This window comes from Xiphias gladius, chromosome 5, assembly GCF_016859285.1.
Source record: "Xiphias gladius isolate SHS-SW01 ecotype Sanya breed wild chromosome 5, ASM1685928v1, whole genome shotgun sequence".
Lineage (NCBI taxonomy): Eukaryota > Metazoa > Chordata > Actinopteri > Istiophoriformes > Xiphiidae > Xiphias > Xiphias gladius.
The window spans coordinates 22,034,283-22,050,309 of NC_053404.1; the positions used below are offsets into that span (position 1 = coordinate 22,034,283).

At 43.8% G+C, this 16,027-nt stretch overlaps 2 protein-coding genes across 24 annotated transcripts in view; both read right to left on the bottom strand.

The window, feature by feature from the left end:
* The window catches only part of LOC120789870 (NACHT, LRR and PYD domains-containing protein 12-like), a 1,168,582-nt gene that overhangs the window by 139,631 nt on the left and 1,012,924 nt on the right, over positions 1–16,027 (bottom strand). The gene's annotated exons all lie outside the window — the stretch shown is intronic.
* rreb1a (ras responsive element binding protein 1a) overlaps positions 1–16,027 on the bottom strand; it is a 79,765-nt gene that overhangs the window by 37,065 nt on the left and 26,673 nt on the right. The window contains exon 1 of one of the 4 annotated variants that reach the window (XM_040126972.1): positions 5,671–5,735. The exons of 2 other annotated variants lie outside the window; for them this stretch is intronic. The gene's annotated coding sequence lies outside the window, so the exon portion shown is untranslated. Of the gene's footprint in view, positions 1–5,670; positions 5,736–16,027 lie in introns of those variants that run through there. One more of the 4 variants, XM_040126973.1, reaches the window with a different exon arrangement.

Below are 16,027 nucleotides of genomic sequence, written 5' to 3' on the forward strand. Positions count from 1 at the left end.
GTATGTGGACTTCTTATTACAGAGCAGGGCAGCCTTCAGCGGCACAAACACTAGCACTGGATGTTTGACGATTTTACAACTACACCACCAATCTAACAACACTCAAGCCTCAATGCCACAGTAATAATCCCTGGTTTTTGTCTGTAAAGGTGGCTGTACACTTCCACAGAACCACCGGAAATGCATACAACAGATAAGAGGAGTGCTGAAATGTATGTGTTTGTGGCTAAAGTCATCCCCACATAATCTACTGCAAAGACAAACCAAAAAAATTGTCAAATTTACACAAAATTGACCATAATTTTGTCCAAAACAAAACAAAACAAAAAAAAAGAATCCAGGTTTTCCCTTGAAAAGAGTGTTATTTCCCATGTAGTAACAATTATAAAATCAACCCTACTAACAGTGATTGAGAAAAGGGATGCTGGTATTTCGACTAATCAGTCTCGTAACCAAACTAGCTGCAGAAACCGAAAGAATCTCTCTCTCTCTCTTTATCTCTTTCTGAGCCTCTCTCTCTCGACCACAACAGGAAGCTCACACTCACGGGAGTCACAAGAGAGTGCTTTGCTGCTTCCCCATGTGTGAGCGAGTTCAGAGCGAGAGAGATTGATGGGCATTCTCTCTCTCTCTCTCTCTCATTGACCTCCCCCCTCTGCCTCCCCCTTTCCTCCCAAACCACCATCTAACACTCAGCTGCCATTACCCATCCTCCACTGCTCTTCCACTCCTTCCTCCGCTCCCCTCGCTGCAGTACTTTGCCCCGACTTGTTAACGCACAATTATGAAGCTAAACAGAATGTCCCAAGGCAGATACGTTTATTCCTTTAAGCAATGTGGACAGAAGTATGTGGACACCCATGCGATCATTTGCGTGTGATGGCTGATTTTGGGAACCTGGCTGCAGGAGGCACGATTACAAGTTTCCCACTTGCAAATACCGGTTTACTTTAACATGCAAGTAAAGTCTAATTTTTCTGAAAGCTTCTTCTGGCCCATAAAAGTACAGAAGTGCTGACGATGACCACTGTTAAAGTTAAACACTGAGATGTAACGGATATTGTACTGTATTGAACAAACAGTATTTTTTTTAACCCTCACACATTCTGCCATAAAACAACCGTCATTTAGTTTTACTAAACCCCTGTAGCCACTGATAGTGTTGTTGAGCAGTTGGTTTGCTTGGTAGTGTGACGGCCTTTGAAGCTAACGTTTTTGTCGTACTGATTAATCTTATTTGATTAAGTGCAACCGGTGAAATAACCATCCAATTCCATCCAAATTTTAAACCAAAAATCATCCAAAGAAAACACGAATTAATGCGAGTATCCATCCACTACCAACAACTTTTTTTTTCCCCTAATATTTTGAGTCTTTCTAATTTTAGGCATTTCCATCCAGCTGCTTTGGTGGGCAAATTCAAAATGCACATAAAAACATTTAGAAAAACCCTGTGCATTCATTTTTTTATTTTATTTTATGAGCATATTTATCTTTATGAAGTTTATCATTTGTATAGCTAAACATGAATGCAGCAAAGTAATTTTATTTTATCTAGTTATTTATTGCTTTTTTGGTGACAGGAGTGTCCACATACTCTTGGCCACATAGTTTGTCTTGTTCTCATCTCTCTCTCTCTCTCTCTCTGTCGTCCATTCCTTTTCCATCGATTTAAAAATTCAAACATGAAACTGAGTTCTGGTTCAGATTCAGTTCTGACTAAAAAAGACGACAACTGGATAAACTGCATGTGCGCAACCCAGACTCTTCCCCCTCTGCTCATCCTCTTCTCTTCTCCCTCTCCTCATCCCTTCTTTCTCTTGCATCATCTTGTCTTTCACGCTCTCCCCTCCTCTCTCTCTCTCTCTCTCTCTCTGAGTTTTCTACCCTGCAGCTTGGTTACAGATTGACTGGTGTGTGTGTGTGTGTGTGTGTGTGTTTGCGGTGCAGCGCAGTGGAGTTTAGACCCGACATGATAAAGTGTTGAGATAGCATCGACGGTGTGTCAGCTCTACTGTACCACATACCAGAGGGGGGAGGCAGAGGGGGGAGGGGAGCGTCTCAGCCAACCGCTGAACAGACTGACTGTGGAAAATGTCTGCCAGCTCTCAACCAATCAGGAGTCAGATTCCTCTACGCTCAAACACACACACACTCATCCCGTCTGTGTGTACTGCCCCATCTTTATCTCCATTGTTTGTACTTTATGCACAAATGTAGAAAAGAAAAAATAATGTTTTACAACCTTAGATGACTGATTGTGTTGTCCTTGTTAAAATGTATTTGTATGTACAAGGCGGCAGCTAACCAATATTTTCAATATCAATTAATCAATACGTCTATGAAATGTCAAAAAATAGTGAAAATGCCTGTCACAGCTTCCCAGAGCCCACGGTGACGTTTCTGACCCAAAGATATTCAGGTTACAATGATATATGACAATGTGCGGCATTTTTTCACTATTTTTGCTTTGAAAATGACTAAAACAATTACAAGGTTGATTAACATATCCAAGTGGCAAATTATTTTACTGTTCTTTGTTAATACAAAAGTCCATTTAACATCCTACAGCTTTAATTACTTCCCCTCTATGTGAATACTGTCCCATCGTTTTTCTCCTTAGTTTGCACAAATATCTTTGTCAGTGAATTTTAATCTTACGTTAGAAGAAACTTTTACCAACTTAATACATTTTATTTGTATTATTCTACTTTATCCTATTTGCATGTATATCTTCTGGGATTTTATTTTCCATTTTCATGGAGAAATGAAAGAAATGAATTAGATTCTGCTCATTTTATTTACTACTTTACTACTATTTTTTTATTCTTTTGGTAAACTTTGTTAATACAAAAGTTCATTTGAGACCCAAAGGACTTAATTGCTTCCTCTGTTTGTACTGTCCATCTTTTCTCTCCTTGCTGCAGGCACAAATGTAATGAAAATAAAAATGAAACGAACAATCCTCAAGCTTAGAAAACTTAATGTTTACTTTCTAAGTACAGCCTTAAATGACTGCTTGCATTACTCTATTGTTGTATTTATTTGTGACTATAACTTTGTGTAGATGTGTTTCTTATTTTATGGCTAAAAATGAATAAGATTCTGTTGTTTAAAAATATTCTGATAATTATCTGGTCTTTGTTAGAACCAGCGTTCATTTAAGATTCCTCGGATTTAATCCCTTCACAGTATCAGTGCTGGTCCAAAGTAGCTGTTGAAGTGACCGTGTCAGATGTACATTGATGTTTTTTCTAAATTTCAGTGTTGATTCATGTGCACTTGTTCCTATAAAATAGACAGTAAATAGCACTTTTTGTTTCTAAATCTCAATTTTTATGGATCCACATAAATATTTTTTAAAAAGAAAAGTCTTTCCTCTCCTTACTTCCCTCTTAATCATTTGAATCTTACACTTTGTTGATAATGACTTACAAAAGAGATGAGACTTATTCCCTTGACATTTGCGGTACAGCTGCCGATGTTAATATTTGCAGAAGTCACACTAAAACTTGTCATAGTGACCCCAAGCCTGTCTCTTCCTTGTCAAACCACACGTTGTTTCACTCTCTGTTAAAGCAAAACTTTAACACTCGCTGCGCCAACAATTTTAGTTTTAAACCAACAGAATTTTACAATCTAGCGAAGATCCCAAAGTTTGCACAAGATATCTGAAATATTTCCATTTGAAAGAATGGTGCCACCACAGCTTACGCAGTAGTGTATACATGTGAGTCAGGCATTAAGGCTACTTAAGGGGAAAATTTCAGAGGAAAATCTGGGTTCAAGAGCTGATCGAGGTCATAAAACTATGAATCAAAGCAGAATAAGGAGCAAATTCTTGAAAGAGACTCGAAGTCCAACAGTTTTTGGCAAAGCAGTCGGGATGAAGACTTGACAGTTCACTCTGGATTCATCCAACAGCACAAAGAATAAGAACGAAGATGTTTTAGCATATTTAACAGCCTTTAACTCAGATCATTTCAGATTTCTACCGTGAAAAAGTGATTTAAACACAGACACAGATGAACGCAGATGCAGAGACACAACCAAAACTGCATGCTCAGCCAGTAGCCTGAAATTTAAACCTGCCATATAAACCTGTGTGTGATGGGACGGTCAACCGACATGTGGGTAGGTATCGAGCCAAAATAAGAAACCCTGATAAAAGATCGTGGAACTGTGAGCAGACATTGATCATGACACAACGACGACTTTCAGATGAAACAACATGATTTGTCTCAGATGTGCAAGTGATGTCAACGTGATCTGAATCTCTTAAATGACAATAAAAGGTCTCACTGAAGCTGCAAATGCAGGGTCTAAAGACACAAAACCTGTGAACGAACGTTAACCTGCAGCAAGCACAAAATATACATGAGCTCAAGTCCTGACAAATCAGAGAAAGAACTGAACAGAACCAGAGAGAAAGAGGGAAAGTTCAGCAAGAGTCATAACAATGAAACGCACAGAGCCTCGTTAGCATCACAGACGAGTGAACAGGTGTCTGCAGGCAAGTGTTTTAAAAAGGCTAAATGTGCTTCTTCCACATCAGGCAGGCCTTCATTTTCTGATCAAAAAAAATGAATGATGTGAAGAAGACTATTTGTAACGATCACATGACAAAGAGGCGGAGCGAGAAGCAGCAGTCGATGCAGCGTTTACAGGTGCGTCTCCGTGTCCTTGGTTTTGTAAAAGTGGACAGAAGACGGCAGAGATACGGGAATGTTCAAGGAAGGAGGACGAAGGGAGGGTATTAAAAAAAAAATGACGGCCATGCTGCTGGACGAGAGTGAGGAGGAACCAAAGAGGAGGCGGTGCGGCGCGATGCATTAGAAACGACAGACAGATAGATGATAAAAGAGGGATAGATAGATAGATAGATAGATAGATAGATAGATGAGGGAAACAGGGAGAGGAGACAACGAGAGGAGAAGAGAGGAAATGAGGAGGGGAGGAGAGGAAACAAGGAGAGGAGAGGAGAGGCAAGAAGAAGGAGACAAAGAGAGGAGAATAGAGGAAAAGAGGCAAGAAGGAGATAAAGAGGAGGAGGAGAGGGGGTGAGAAAACACAAGGAGAAGATCAAGGAAAGGAGAGAAAACAAGAAGAGGGAGTAAGGAAACAAGGAGATGAGAGGGGAGGAGAGGAGAGGCAAGAAGGAGGAGATAAAGAGACGAGAAGAGAGGAAATGAGGAGAGAAGGAGAGGGGGCAAGAAAACACAAGGAGAACAATCAAGGAAAGGAGAGAAAAAGAGGAGAGGAGAGGAAACGAAGAGGGAGTAAGGAAACAAGGAGATGAGAGAGAAAAGAGGAGGAAGGAGGAGACAGGAGGAGAGAAGGGAGGAGAGGGGAGGCAAGAAGGAGGAGAGAAAAAGAGGCGAAGAGAGGAAACAAGAAGACGAGAGGGGAGGAGAGGAGATAAGAGGAGGAGACAAAACAAGAAGAAGAAACGAGGAGAGGAGAGGAAACGAGGAGAGGAGGAGAGGAAACGAGGAGAGGAGGAGATGAAAAGAGGAGAGAAGTAGATAAAGAAAAGACAGATGATATAAAGAAGCGCAGCAGGCAGAGCGATGCTTGTGTTTGTTGGGTTCGACAGCCGGCAGGTTAAATGGATGAACAAGTGAATAAAGGGATGAATGAGTGGAGGGAGGGAGGGAGGAGCATATTTACCCGTCCTTTTCGTAAAGCAACGCTCGTTCGCTCGCTCGCTCGCTCGTTCGCTCGTGTCTCGGGGCGGGGCGGGAGGGGGCGGGGTTTGCTGTGTGTGTGTCTGCAACCACTGCTCACACTGCAGGGGGGAGAGCACAGAGACACAGTCAGTAACACACAACGCACAGCACACACAAGAACACACACACGGTGAGGAACACACAGTTCACGGCGCGCTGCAGGACGCACACGTCCCGCGCGTAATTCACAGTGATGCACAAGCCGCAGCGCTGGAGGACGCACGCCGAATGGTTTACCTCAGCACAAGTAAAAACCAAACGCAGTTTGCACGGCACAAAACACCATTATTGAGACAGGGCGCTGCTTTGAGAAAGGACAACAGTGACCAAACACACGTTACATTTCCATATTCACACCTACTTTCCATAGAACTAACAGTCCGTGAAGTTCTACATGATGACAGCGTCCCGCAGGCTCAACGGGGGTAAAACGTGCAGTCAAAGTATTCATTCACGTATTCATTGTAAAGGACGCCGCTTTAGTTTTCCACTGTCAGGTAAAAACGGCTGTTCTTGTGATCGCAACTACAGGAGGAAAGAAAAGAGGGAGAGAAAGGTTCACGTGGAAACGGTAATCGAGCGATGAAACTCTTTAAATGTCTGAACGCCTCCATTTTGGAGCAGAAACAAGGCTGCGGGTTATTCTGTCGGTTAATCGATCAAAAAGTTGAGACCACGGTGACGCCCCTTAAATGTCTCACACCAGAAATCATCTGTATGTAAAAGCAGAGCCTGGCAGGTATATCTGTGCACATGAATCACTATAACGAATTTTTGTGGCCTCAAATGAAGAACTCCTGTGCGGGATTCCCGTCTCCAAATGCTGCGGACGCACCGCATGCACGCTGCTGGTTCAGAGCACAGGCACCTGTTTTATTCCAAGAAAAGTAACAGTTATGGCAACGTGGAAACACTCGAGTGAAGCAGACCCTCTTCCCCGGACTCGAGTGTAACACCGGAGGAGAAGGAAACTTTTCCACGTACAAAACATACCCACACATAAAACACACAGGTACACGCACACAATCCCTGGTTGAAAGTACAGAGGTCAACGTGCGCGTTTGTGTGTGTCCCACTGCTGCCGCGCTGATACAATCGCCGCCGTCAGATAACTGAACTGCGGCTCGGCGCATCGCGGGTAACACGGCAGATACCTGGTATCTGCAGATAACAAGGAGACACTTGGCATCTACATAGGCCGTTTGACACATAAACAAAGGAGGCATCTTACAACCATCTCAGGCTTTTGTTGAAAGACTGGTATTTGGCATTGCTGCATCCTGAGTAAAAACAGAGGCACTTGGTTTTCTCAGCAGTGCTGCTTAGGTCAAAAATCAGTAATCTTGCATCTACAGATGCACAGAGAGAACGTGAAATAAGTCAAATGTACGGATTTCTGTACATTTAATTACATATAACTATAGCTTGCTCAGAAATCTGCGCTACGAGTACAATAATAATGATAATTGATAAGTAACTGGAGGTTTCGGGGGAAAGTTTAAGGCATTTATGCTGCGTTTTCGTAGCGTTTACAGCTCAAAAAACAAGAAGCCTGACGTTTACATTTAAAAAAAAAAAACCAAAACTGTATTTTTTTGACCTTTGGTTTAAAGCATTTAAAAGTAAGATGCTCATCATGTAGGTAAAAGACAGAAAAAGAAAAGATATTGTGCATTTGATGCAGCATGTTGTGAAAAAAGTCTGTGGTTCCTGCGTGTTTTAAAAAAAAGAGTTAAAACGACAAGTAAAAAATAAGAATAAAGAAAAAAGGTGATGTCCAGTGGAAACAGAGGCTTAGCTGGGCTAAAGATGGCTTGGAGCTCCTGATGCAGACAGGATGAACGCGACGCAGTGGGGGGGGGCAGGGGCAGAGCATCACTGCCACACAAAGAGGATAATCTGCTACTGTCCGACAGGGCAAACTGAGGTAAGGGATGGGTGAGGGGTGGATGGAGGGGAGGGCCAGGAGAAGAAATCATATGAGAGAGGATGGATGGATGTGGGGACGCAACAGGCTGCAAAAAGCTCATGGATGTAAAGTGGATGTATTTATGGATGGAGGGATGGATGGATGAGGAGGAAAGAGAGAGGGGGGAGGAGGCAAAGAGAAAGATTAAGAGCTTATGGAGTTGGTAAGACTAATTAGGAGGCAACTGGGGATAGGCAGCGAAGAGAGGAGGAAAGAAACTGTCTACAACTGGATCACCAATTTTGTGAATTGCACCTTTAATCGGAGCATAAACAAGTAAACTCATGTCACTCCTGTCGCCACCAGGCTCATTTAGAATCCCCAAACTTTAAATAAAACCAGCCTCACCTGTCCTGTCCTGTCCTGCCCTTAAAAACAGGCTTCGCAGTCGCTGTTGTCAGAGTTAATGGGCTGAGCATTGTCGGAGATAGAGGAGGTGTAAGCCGATACAGGGAGGTGCCACAGCTCCCACCTAAAACCAGGGTTTATCACCGTGTTCCTGCTCCACCACACAAAGCCCCCGCTAAGCCAGCAGCTAATGAGCTAGCCCCGCTAACTCACTTTAGCACTGTTCTGCCACAGAAAACAGCCGGCTGCATTGTTTGTAGCTTTGCGGCGCTAAACAGCTTAAAACTGATAACGAGAGCTGCTTACATTGTTAAGACCGACGGGGTTAAGGTTTTATGTTAATAAAAATGAGACACATAACTACGGTTAAATGATATAGAGTCCCTCTCTGTGCCCAAGCTACTCGGAGCTAATCTCTGGGGCCGTTTTTATGCTAATTTTGCTGACTCGTGCTAGCATCACAACTAATAATGCCTCTGTTTGAAGCAACACAGGAAGAAGCAAAGGGTGTTTTAACTGAAGTACACGCTGGTGTTGATTAGATAACAGTGCATAACATCAATGGCAATAGCAAGGCCATTTTTATTTTTTTCATGCTAGCATGGTAGCATGTCAAAAATCGGCCTCTTAATTCGAAGCCAGGCAGGAGGGTAATATTACTTTTAACAGAAAAATACAAGCCGATCTTAGCCAATAATTAAAATTTAGCACATTTAACGTAGCAGGGTTTTTTAGGTTAGCTTTTAGTATTAGCATTGGTAGCAACAAACCGCTGAAAACGCTGTGATTCTATGATAAAAGATAAAAACTAAACTAATGAAGATAGTAAATCCCTATTTTACCAGCTACCTTCAATTTGCCGGAAAGTCCTTCTAAATAAAGAAAGTTGTGTCGTTTGAGAGACTAGCCTATTAGTTTCACAACTTTCACAGTTACCGTCTTATTAATTAGGACCACAGAAAGATTGTTGGTTGCCCTGTAGACTACATTGACATGCTGTTCGTCCCTGACAGTTTCTAACCAGATTTCCAACATGTCAGGACCTGTAAATGATAACTCGTTCGCCGGCAGAGTGAACGAGAATGAAATGATCATTTTCCATCAATGGGGAAAAAAAACAAACATTTCAGTTATTCAGCAATGGTGCTGGCAGATGGTAGATTATTCTAAACTGCAAATAAAAGAGGTGAAACCTGCAGGCTCCTGCTGCAAAGTACATTAAAGCTTTATGATTGAATATGCACCTAATTAACACGTATTCTGGACTGGGGTGTGCAGCCTCCACCTTTGTTTTCTCCAAGGTTCCTGCCAGGTTAAGTTGCCTTCTTTACTACTAACTTATAAGCCATGAAACATTAACCGGCCGCGGTGTCTGTGCGTGCTGGTTAGTGTCTGTTACAGTGTAACTGGGTTAACTGGGAATTAACAGGAGGAATGACGGTGCAAAACCTGAGAGCAGTTTGCGGATGAAAAGATGCTTCCAACTGTGAAAGGAGGCCAGCGGCGTTGAGCGGGCCTGTAACACACTCTGATGGTAAAAATAACTCGCCGAGCAGGATGAGGAATGCGCGTGTTGAAGAATGCTGCTCTGCTTTTGGTTGACAGGCATGGACAAGTGCAGAGGGCCTGCAGGAGTGGAGGAAACGAGGAGAGGAAGCAAGGAGAGGAGGAGACGAGCGGACGGGAGGGGAGAAGAAAAAGCTGGAAAAGGGAAAAGAGTCACGTAGGAGAGAGGGAGGGGGGAAAAAAGCAGAGGTTTAAGGGGAGAGCAGGAGAAGCAAGAAGGAGCTAGGCCAGGGAAACGGGAGGAGTAGGAGACAGGACGGGTAAGACGAGAGAGGAGGATGAAAGGAGGAGATGAAAAAGCTGGAGGAGAGGAGCAAATAAGAGAAGCGGAATGAAAAGAGGAGATAAGAAGGCTGGAGGAGAGGAAAAAAGATTAAAGAGGTCGCAGGGAGAGACGAGGCTGCAGGAGGGAAAGATTTAAAAAGGAGGAGCCTGACCGACGCTTCACCAATGAATCAGCCGATATTAGTAAACAAATGTGACCACGGTACGTATACGGCGGAAAACAGGTCAAACATACACCCGTCACGAACGCAAGCTGCTCATTCTAAATGGTAAACTTCATTCTAGATTAAATTAGCATTAATAACAACTGAAAACAAAAACAAAAATACCCGTTTTCCTTACAGATCAGACACATGACAGTCCAAGTTATTTGGGCCAAGTTAAAGACACAGGGTCCAGAACCTGGTAAAGAACCAGGGTCTTTGCAGTTTCCACTGAATCAAACTTTAAGACCTTTCTAAAACCCCGTGGAAAGCCATTAATACCGCAAACCGGTTGAAGACCGACAGCAAACAATCAATTATTCATCAAAGTTCTTCAAATTTTAGCATTTATGTCAGTACTATGCAGCTGTAAACTGTGTGCACACACACACACACACACACACACACACCTAGTATTAAACATGACCTGGACCCATGGATGGATCACTGAACAGGCCTATGGGGCACGGCCCTCGGGGTCCCCCTGGCTCCCCAGGCCCCTGGGACTCAAAGAAAACGAAAGACACTCAAAACGCCTACAGAGAGACAGAAAACAACCGCGGAGATCGTGTCGTTGTAGTCACTTTATGTCTTTATTCGGTTTGGGCGTCTTCCTCCTTTAACGGAGGGGTGCGGGGCCTGTTTCATGTCTTTGCCCAAGCGGCCTATTGGCTCATAATCCATTCATGCCTGGACCCAGATGAGGAACAAAAAAACTGATGGATGGATTAACCGGTTTAAAAAAAAAAAAAAAAAAAAGATTCATTTGGTAAAAAAAAGTTCTGGCTAAAATCTACACCTGTTGTGACTGGATGCGCTTCCTGACAACTGACGAAAGTTCTAACTAAAGTATCTGCTGCCCAGAAAGAATATTCAAGGTATTTGTGAAGACTTAATACCTTCTAAGGCCTTTTTTCTTGTTTGAGGGAACTGAATTCAGGACCTGCAGATACCCTGTTTGACACACACACACACACACACACACACACACACACACACACACACACACACACACGCACTCAGTCACACACTCAGTCACACACACCTGTTGGCTGTGTTACAGGAAACAGGGCGTACCGTGACAGCACGATGCCGTGTTTCACAATCCACACTGATACAGCGAAGGATGGAGCGGGTCGAGCGAGGTTCAAGTGAATGGGGTAGAGAGAGAGAGAGAGAGAGAGAGTGATGATCCACTGGGTGTGGAGGGAGTGTTGCTGACTAAAAAAAAAAAAAGGAAGTGAGAGGAGAAGAAGAAGAAGGAAAGCACAAGAAAGAAGTGAACGTCTTGTCAGAGAGAGAAAATCCAGTCAGACCAGACAAGCCTCTTCACTGCTCATCCTGCACTAAACTCTGCCCTGATTGGCCGGCTGCCCGCCACCCTCCATGTAACCTCAAAGCTGATTGGGTGCCAGGACTGTGGCCCTGGCAGGCTGCCCGACTCCTGCCTCAAGGACATCAACACCTCCTCCCCACCTCACTCCTTTCTCCCTCTTGTTCTTTTACTGCTCGCTCGCTCCGTTTCTCCGCGGCGCGAGCATCGTTATCGACTGTTCAAACCACGCGCAGATGAGTCAGTACACGCAGTTACTGGTTAACTCTCTGTTCAAGTCCGATCATGTGTTGCTTGACATCTACACAAGTTTCTCAGATCTTCGTATAAACAGTCGAACTGAGGCTTTGAAGCCTCTCGGACGGGAGGAGTCTCTTTAAGATGCCCCGTAAAAACCCTCGACGCGTTTCTCGACTCATGTGTGATGCCTTCAGGTGTCCCTTGACGACTTCGTGATGGATGAAAATGCCCCTGAACGGCCCTAAGGATGACACCCCAACGGTATCAAAGATGTACTAAAAAAAAAAAAAAACCACCGTGACTTTATTTTAAATTCAAGTGGAGATGCCAAAGTTCCCAAACGAGTCAGGCTGAATTTTTTTTTTCTTTGCGAATATAAACATCACAAAGCGTCAATGAGGAGCTGATACACAATATACTGTGTGTAGGATAATGAGGGAAAAGATGATTCCATCAACGTTAAAGCCACTTAAGAAAAAACGCAAAAACAGAAGGGGATTATTTTTTCGCATGAAAAATGACCCTAAACGATTAGTAAAGCGGGTGCCGATTTTAATTTTCTAAAATCTTAGTCTGTAAAGTAACAGACGTCAGATAAACACAGTGCAGGAAAAAGTGCAACATTTACCTCCAAAATGCGGTAAATTAAAACTAGAGCGGCACGAAAGCAAGGTACGAGTACCTCAATTCTGTGCTGGAGTACAGTACTTGAGTAAACGTACTTAGTACGAGCCACCGCCGTAACTGGTTATCGGGGATTTGATGGCTTTACTACCACACTGGCACAAGAAAATACGACTTTGTCAAGGAGGAAAGTAATGTCGTATTAGGAGGACACAAGGACACAAGGACATAAGCTTAATTTTTGAGGTGCAGTGGTCCTGGTCTGCTTTGAGAGGCTTCATAACACCCGTTTGCTCCCTTTAATCTGCATAGGACTCTTGAAGATGCTCTTTGAGCCACTTTTAGGTGCATTTAAAATGCCTGGATGATGCCTTCGGGCTCCAGAACAGACGCGGCCGCCGGAAAGCTGACGCGCGCACACACGCCGCACCTGCACCGATTCGTCAATTTGACGTCCAGAGGATGCTCATGAGATACTTGATGGTGCCTTACAGAGCTGCAAAAGGAGCTCAAGATGCATTACAGTGGTTTTCTGGAGCGTAAGGAAAACCCGCATTCTACAGCGAGGCTCCTTAAGACGAGAGTGTAGCGGGTACTACCCGTCTGCAAGTCGACGTTTGTCAAACAGAAACCGAGCTGCTCGTCATGACGCAGCGGTATTAGTTCCTGTATTCGAGCACGGGCCGATTCCTCATATGAACATGGGAAAGGCGAGAAACGCCAAAAGCCTTCAAAAACTCATACCAGTTGACTTTTTATGGGCAGCGTGTGTGTGTGTGTGTGTGTGGGTGTGTGTGCACAGACCGAGACAAACAGAGCCTGATTTACTGCCTTTTGCTTTTTCCAGCTTTCTTCTGTAATTACAGCCACAGTGGTGGCGGTGGTGGTGGTGGTAAAGGGTGGGTGGGGGGGGTAATAAGGCAGAATGTGAAGGAGGTGTGGGGGGGGGGAGTCATGGGGGTGCCCCTGTCAACGTGCTGAGCAGCTGTCTCTCTCTCACACACACACACACACGCATGCACAAACAGGTGTCGGAGACAGCCAACGACCTCTGCTCTCTCCTCTGTTAGACCTCTATTCATTCACACCATGCTAACAGATGCTAACCTGGACGTGTGTGTGTGTGTGTGTGTGTGTGTGTTACTAAAAGATTGATTCACTTGTGAGTCACCAGATGCTAACCTGAAGCACCGACTTACAACAGTTTTCTTGTCGTCCTGCCAAACACTTGTGCTGCTGCTGCTGCCGCCGTGTGTGTCGGCACTGACCTGACTCTCTCTCACACACACACACACACACACACACACACACACACACACACACACACACACACATTAAGCTGTCCAGACACTAAGTTTTTATTAATCTCGCATGTCCAGTTTAGGGCCGCAGTCCGTCGATTCATCTGCCGATTATTTTTTCGATCAACACCTCAAAAAATATCTTGTTCTGCTCGAACAAGAGTCCAGAATTTAGTTATTAAATCAGTTTACAGTGAAATATGACAGAAAAGCAGCTAATCTTCGCATTCGAGAGGCTGAAATCTGAATATTTGGCTTTTTTTGGTTCAAGTGTTGCTTGAAAGTTGACTCAAAACAATGAATCGGTAATTAAAATAGTTGCTGCTGCGGCGCTGGAGAGCGCGAAGCATAAATCAGCCGCCAGATGCGCCTACATCGCGCTACTAGATCAGGACGGTGTATGAAGAGATATGAAGTCAGATGTGAGATATTATGAGCTCAGTTACAACACGCACTCCCTCCTCCTCTTTCTGTCCTTTTCTTTTCTCCTCCTCCTCCTCTGAGCTTCTGAGATTCATTTTCAGCATTAAAAAAAAAAAAAAAAAAAAAATTTCCATTGCGGTTGGAAAATTCTGCTTTTTCCTTCTTTTTTTTTTCTTAAAACTCACATTTATAAAACAGAAATTTGCTCGGACTCTCCTCTGTTTTTCTCTCTTCTCATCCCTCCATCACTGCAGCTATCCATCCCTCCCTGCAGGAGTCAAACTCCTCCTCCTCCTCCTCCTGCAGTTGTCTCTGTGCTCAACAAGCGACACATTCATCCCCTATAAATCCACACACACGCACACACACACACACAGAGCAGCTGGCACACACACCGTCTGTATATCTGCTAACACAACTGGAAGTGTGTGTGAATGTGCGTGTGGGTAAGAACGTCCACATATTTGCAGGCTGACAGATACTGGTGTGTGTCGGAGAGAAGAAGTGGGAGGGAAAGGCAAGTCTCCACACACACACACACACACACACACACACACACACACACACACACACACACACACACACACACAGCTGGCCACATCCATAACACTGTGTGTCATCTGCTTCAACAGGCTGCTGTTCTCTCCTCAGTCTATCAGAGAGTGTGTGTTCTCTGCAGAGATGCTTCAGTTCAACACCAACTGACTACAACTGCTGCTGCTGCTGAGTGTGTGTGTGTGTGTGTGTGTGTGTGTGTGTATACCAGTCATTTTGAAACAACTCAACTATTAATCAAAGGGTCGACCCGACAAGACAATCGATCAGCAGCTGTTTTGATAATCAATGAATTGGAAACGGTTGGTTCAGGCTCCTCGAGTAAGACGAGACTCCACCGATCCCCGACGGGGGAATCCACACGTTCCAGCAGCAGAGAGACACGGGCCCGTGTTTCCTTTACATGTAATTCAGCAGGGTTCATTAATATTCACAACGAAACGCAGCCACCACAACCTGCGCTCTCTACGCTGAGTAGAGTGGGAGAGTAGAGGCAGTAGAGACAGAGCAGAAGCGTCCACAGCGAAGTGAGGGTAACGAGCTCGCCGCTGTAAAACCTGCACATTTCAGGCCGGACGTCTAATTAAAAAGACCAACAGTACGCCGTCGTACCGCCCTGCTGCCGTCTGGAGGGAGATCTACCGGCCACGTGTGACGGCAATAAAATTATTTCAATTCGACTGTGCGCACGAAGTAAAAAAAACTGTTGTGCTCGAATCCTTTCTTTTAGAAGTTGAAAATTAAAATTGTCCCCGCACGTTTGTGCAAGAAAAACAAACATCTTCGTTTCTCAAGTCGTCACCGTTCATCTATCTGACGTGAGAATTAATGAAGCTAACATTTTTTTTGTTTTGCTCATCGCCGCGGAGTCGTCTGGACGTTAACGGGGTGCTGGAAATGGAACGCTTCATTTCTCAGAGAGCGCCATGCGAGCGCTGATTTATTACTTTGCCTTCACGGACAAATCAAAATGGTTTTATTAATATCATGGTCGTGTGGGGTCCCCACTCGAAAGAGGCACAAACTGGGACCAAACTGGTGCAACTGGTGTCATCTACACTCATCCTGTTAGTCGAATGATGTATATTGGATTTTTTTCCGATGAGTCGGGAAGACTGGCTGGTTAAGTTCCCATCATCTGCTTCGATTTATGTTCATGAAAATTTTAAATTCCTATTTTTACGACAGCTGGAAAGGTAAAACTCCTGGGGCCAAAAACTGAGAATAAAAAATATATTAAAAAAATTAGAGAGGCTACATTAAAAAAAAAAAAAAAAAAAAGCTGTGTATAATGTATAATGTTTAAACTGCACAATATCTGTAAAAACATAATAATGATTATAATGTGACGTGATAATTCAAGACTATCTAATAGAAAAGGAAAAGAGGACCATGGTAGAGCATGAAATATGATACGTTAAAGCACAATATAACAATACAGAGAGATTTCA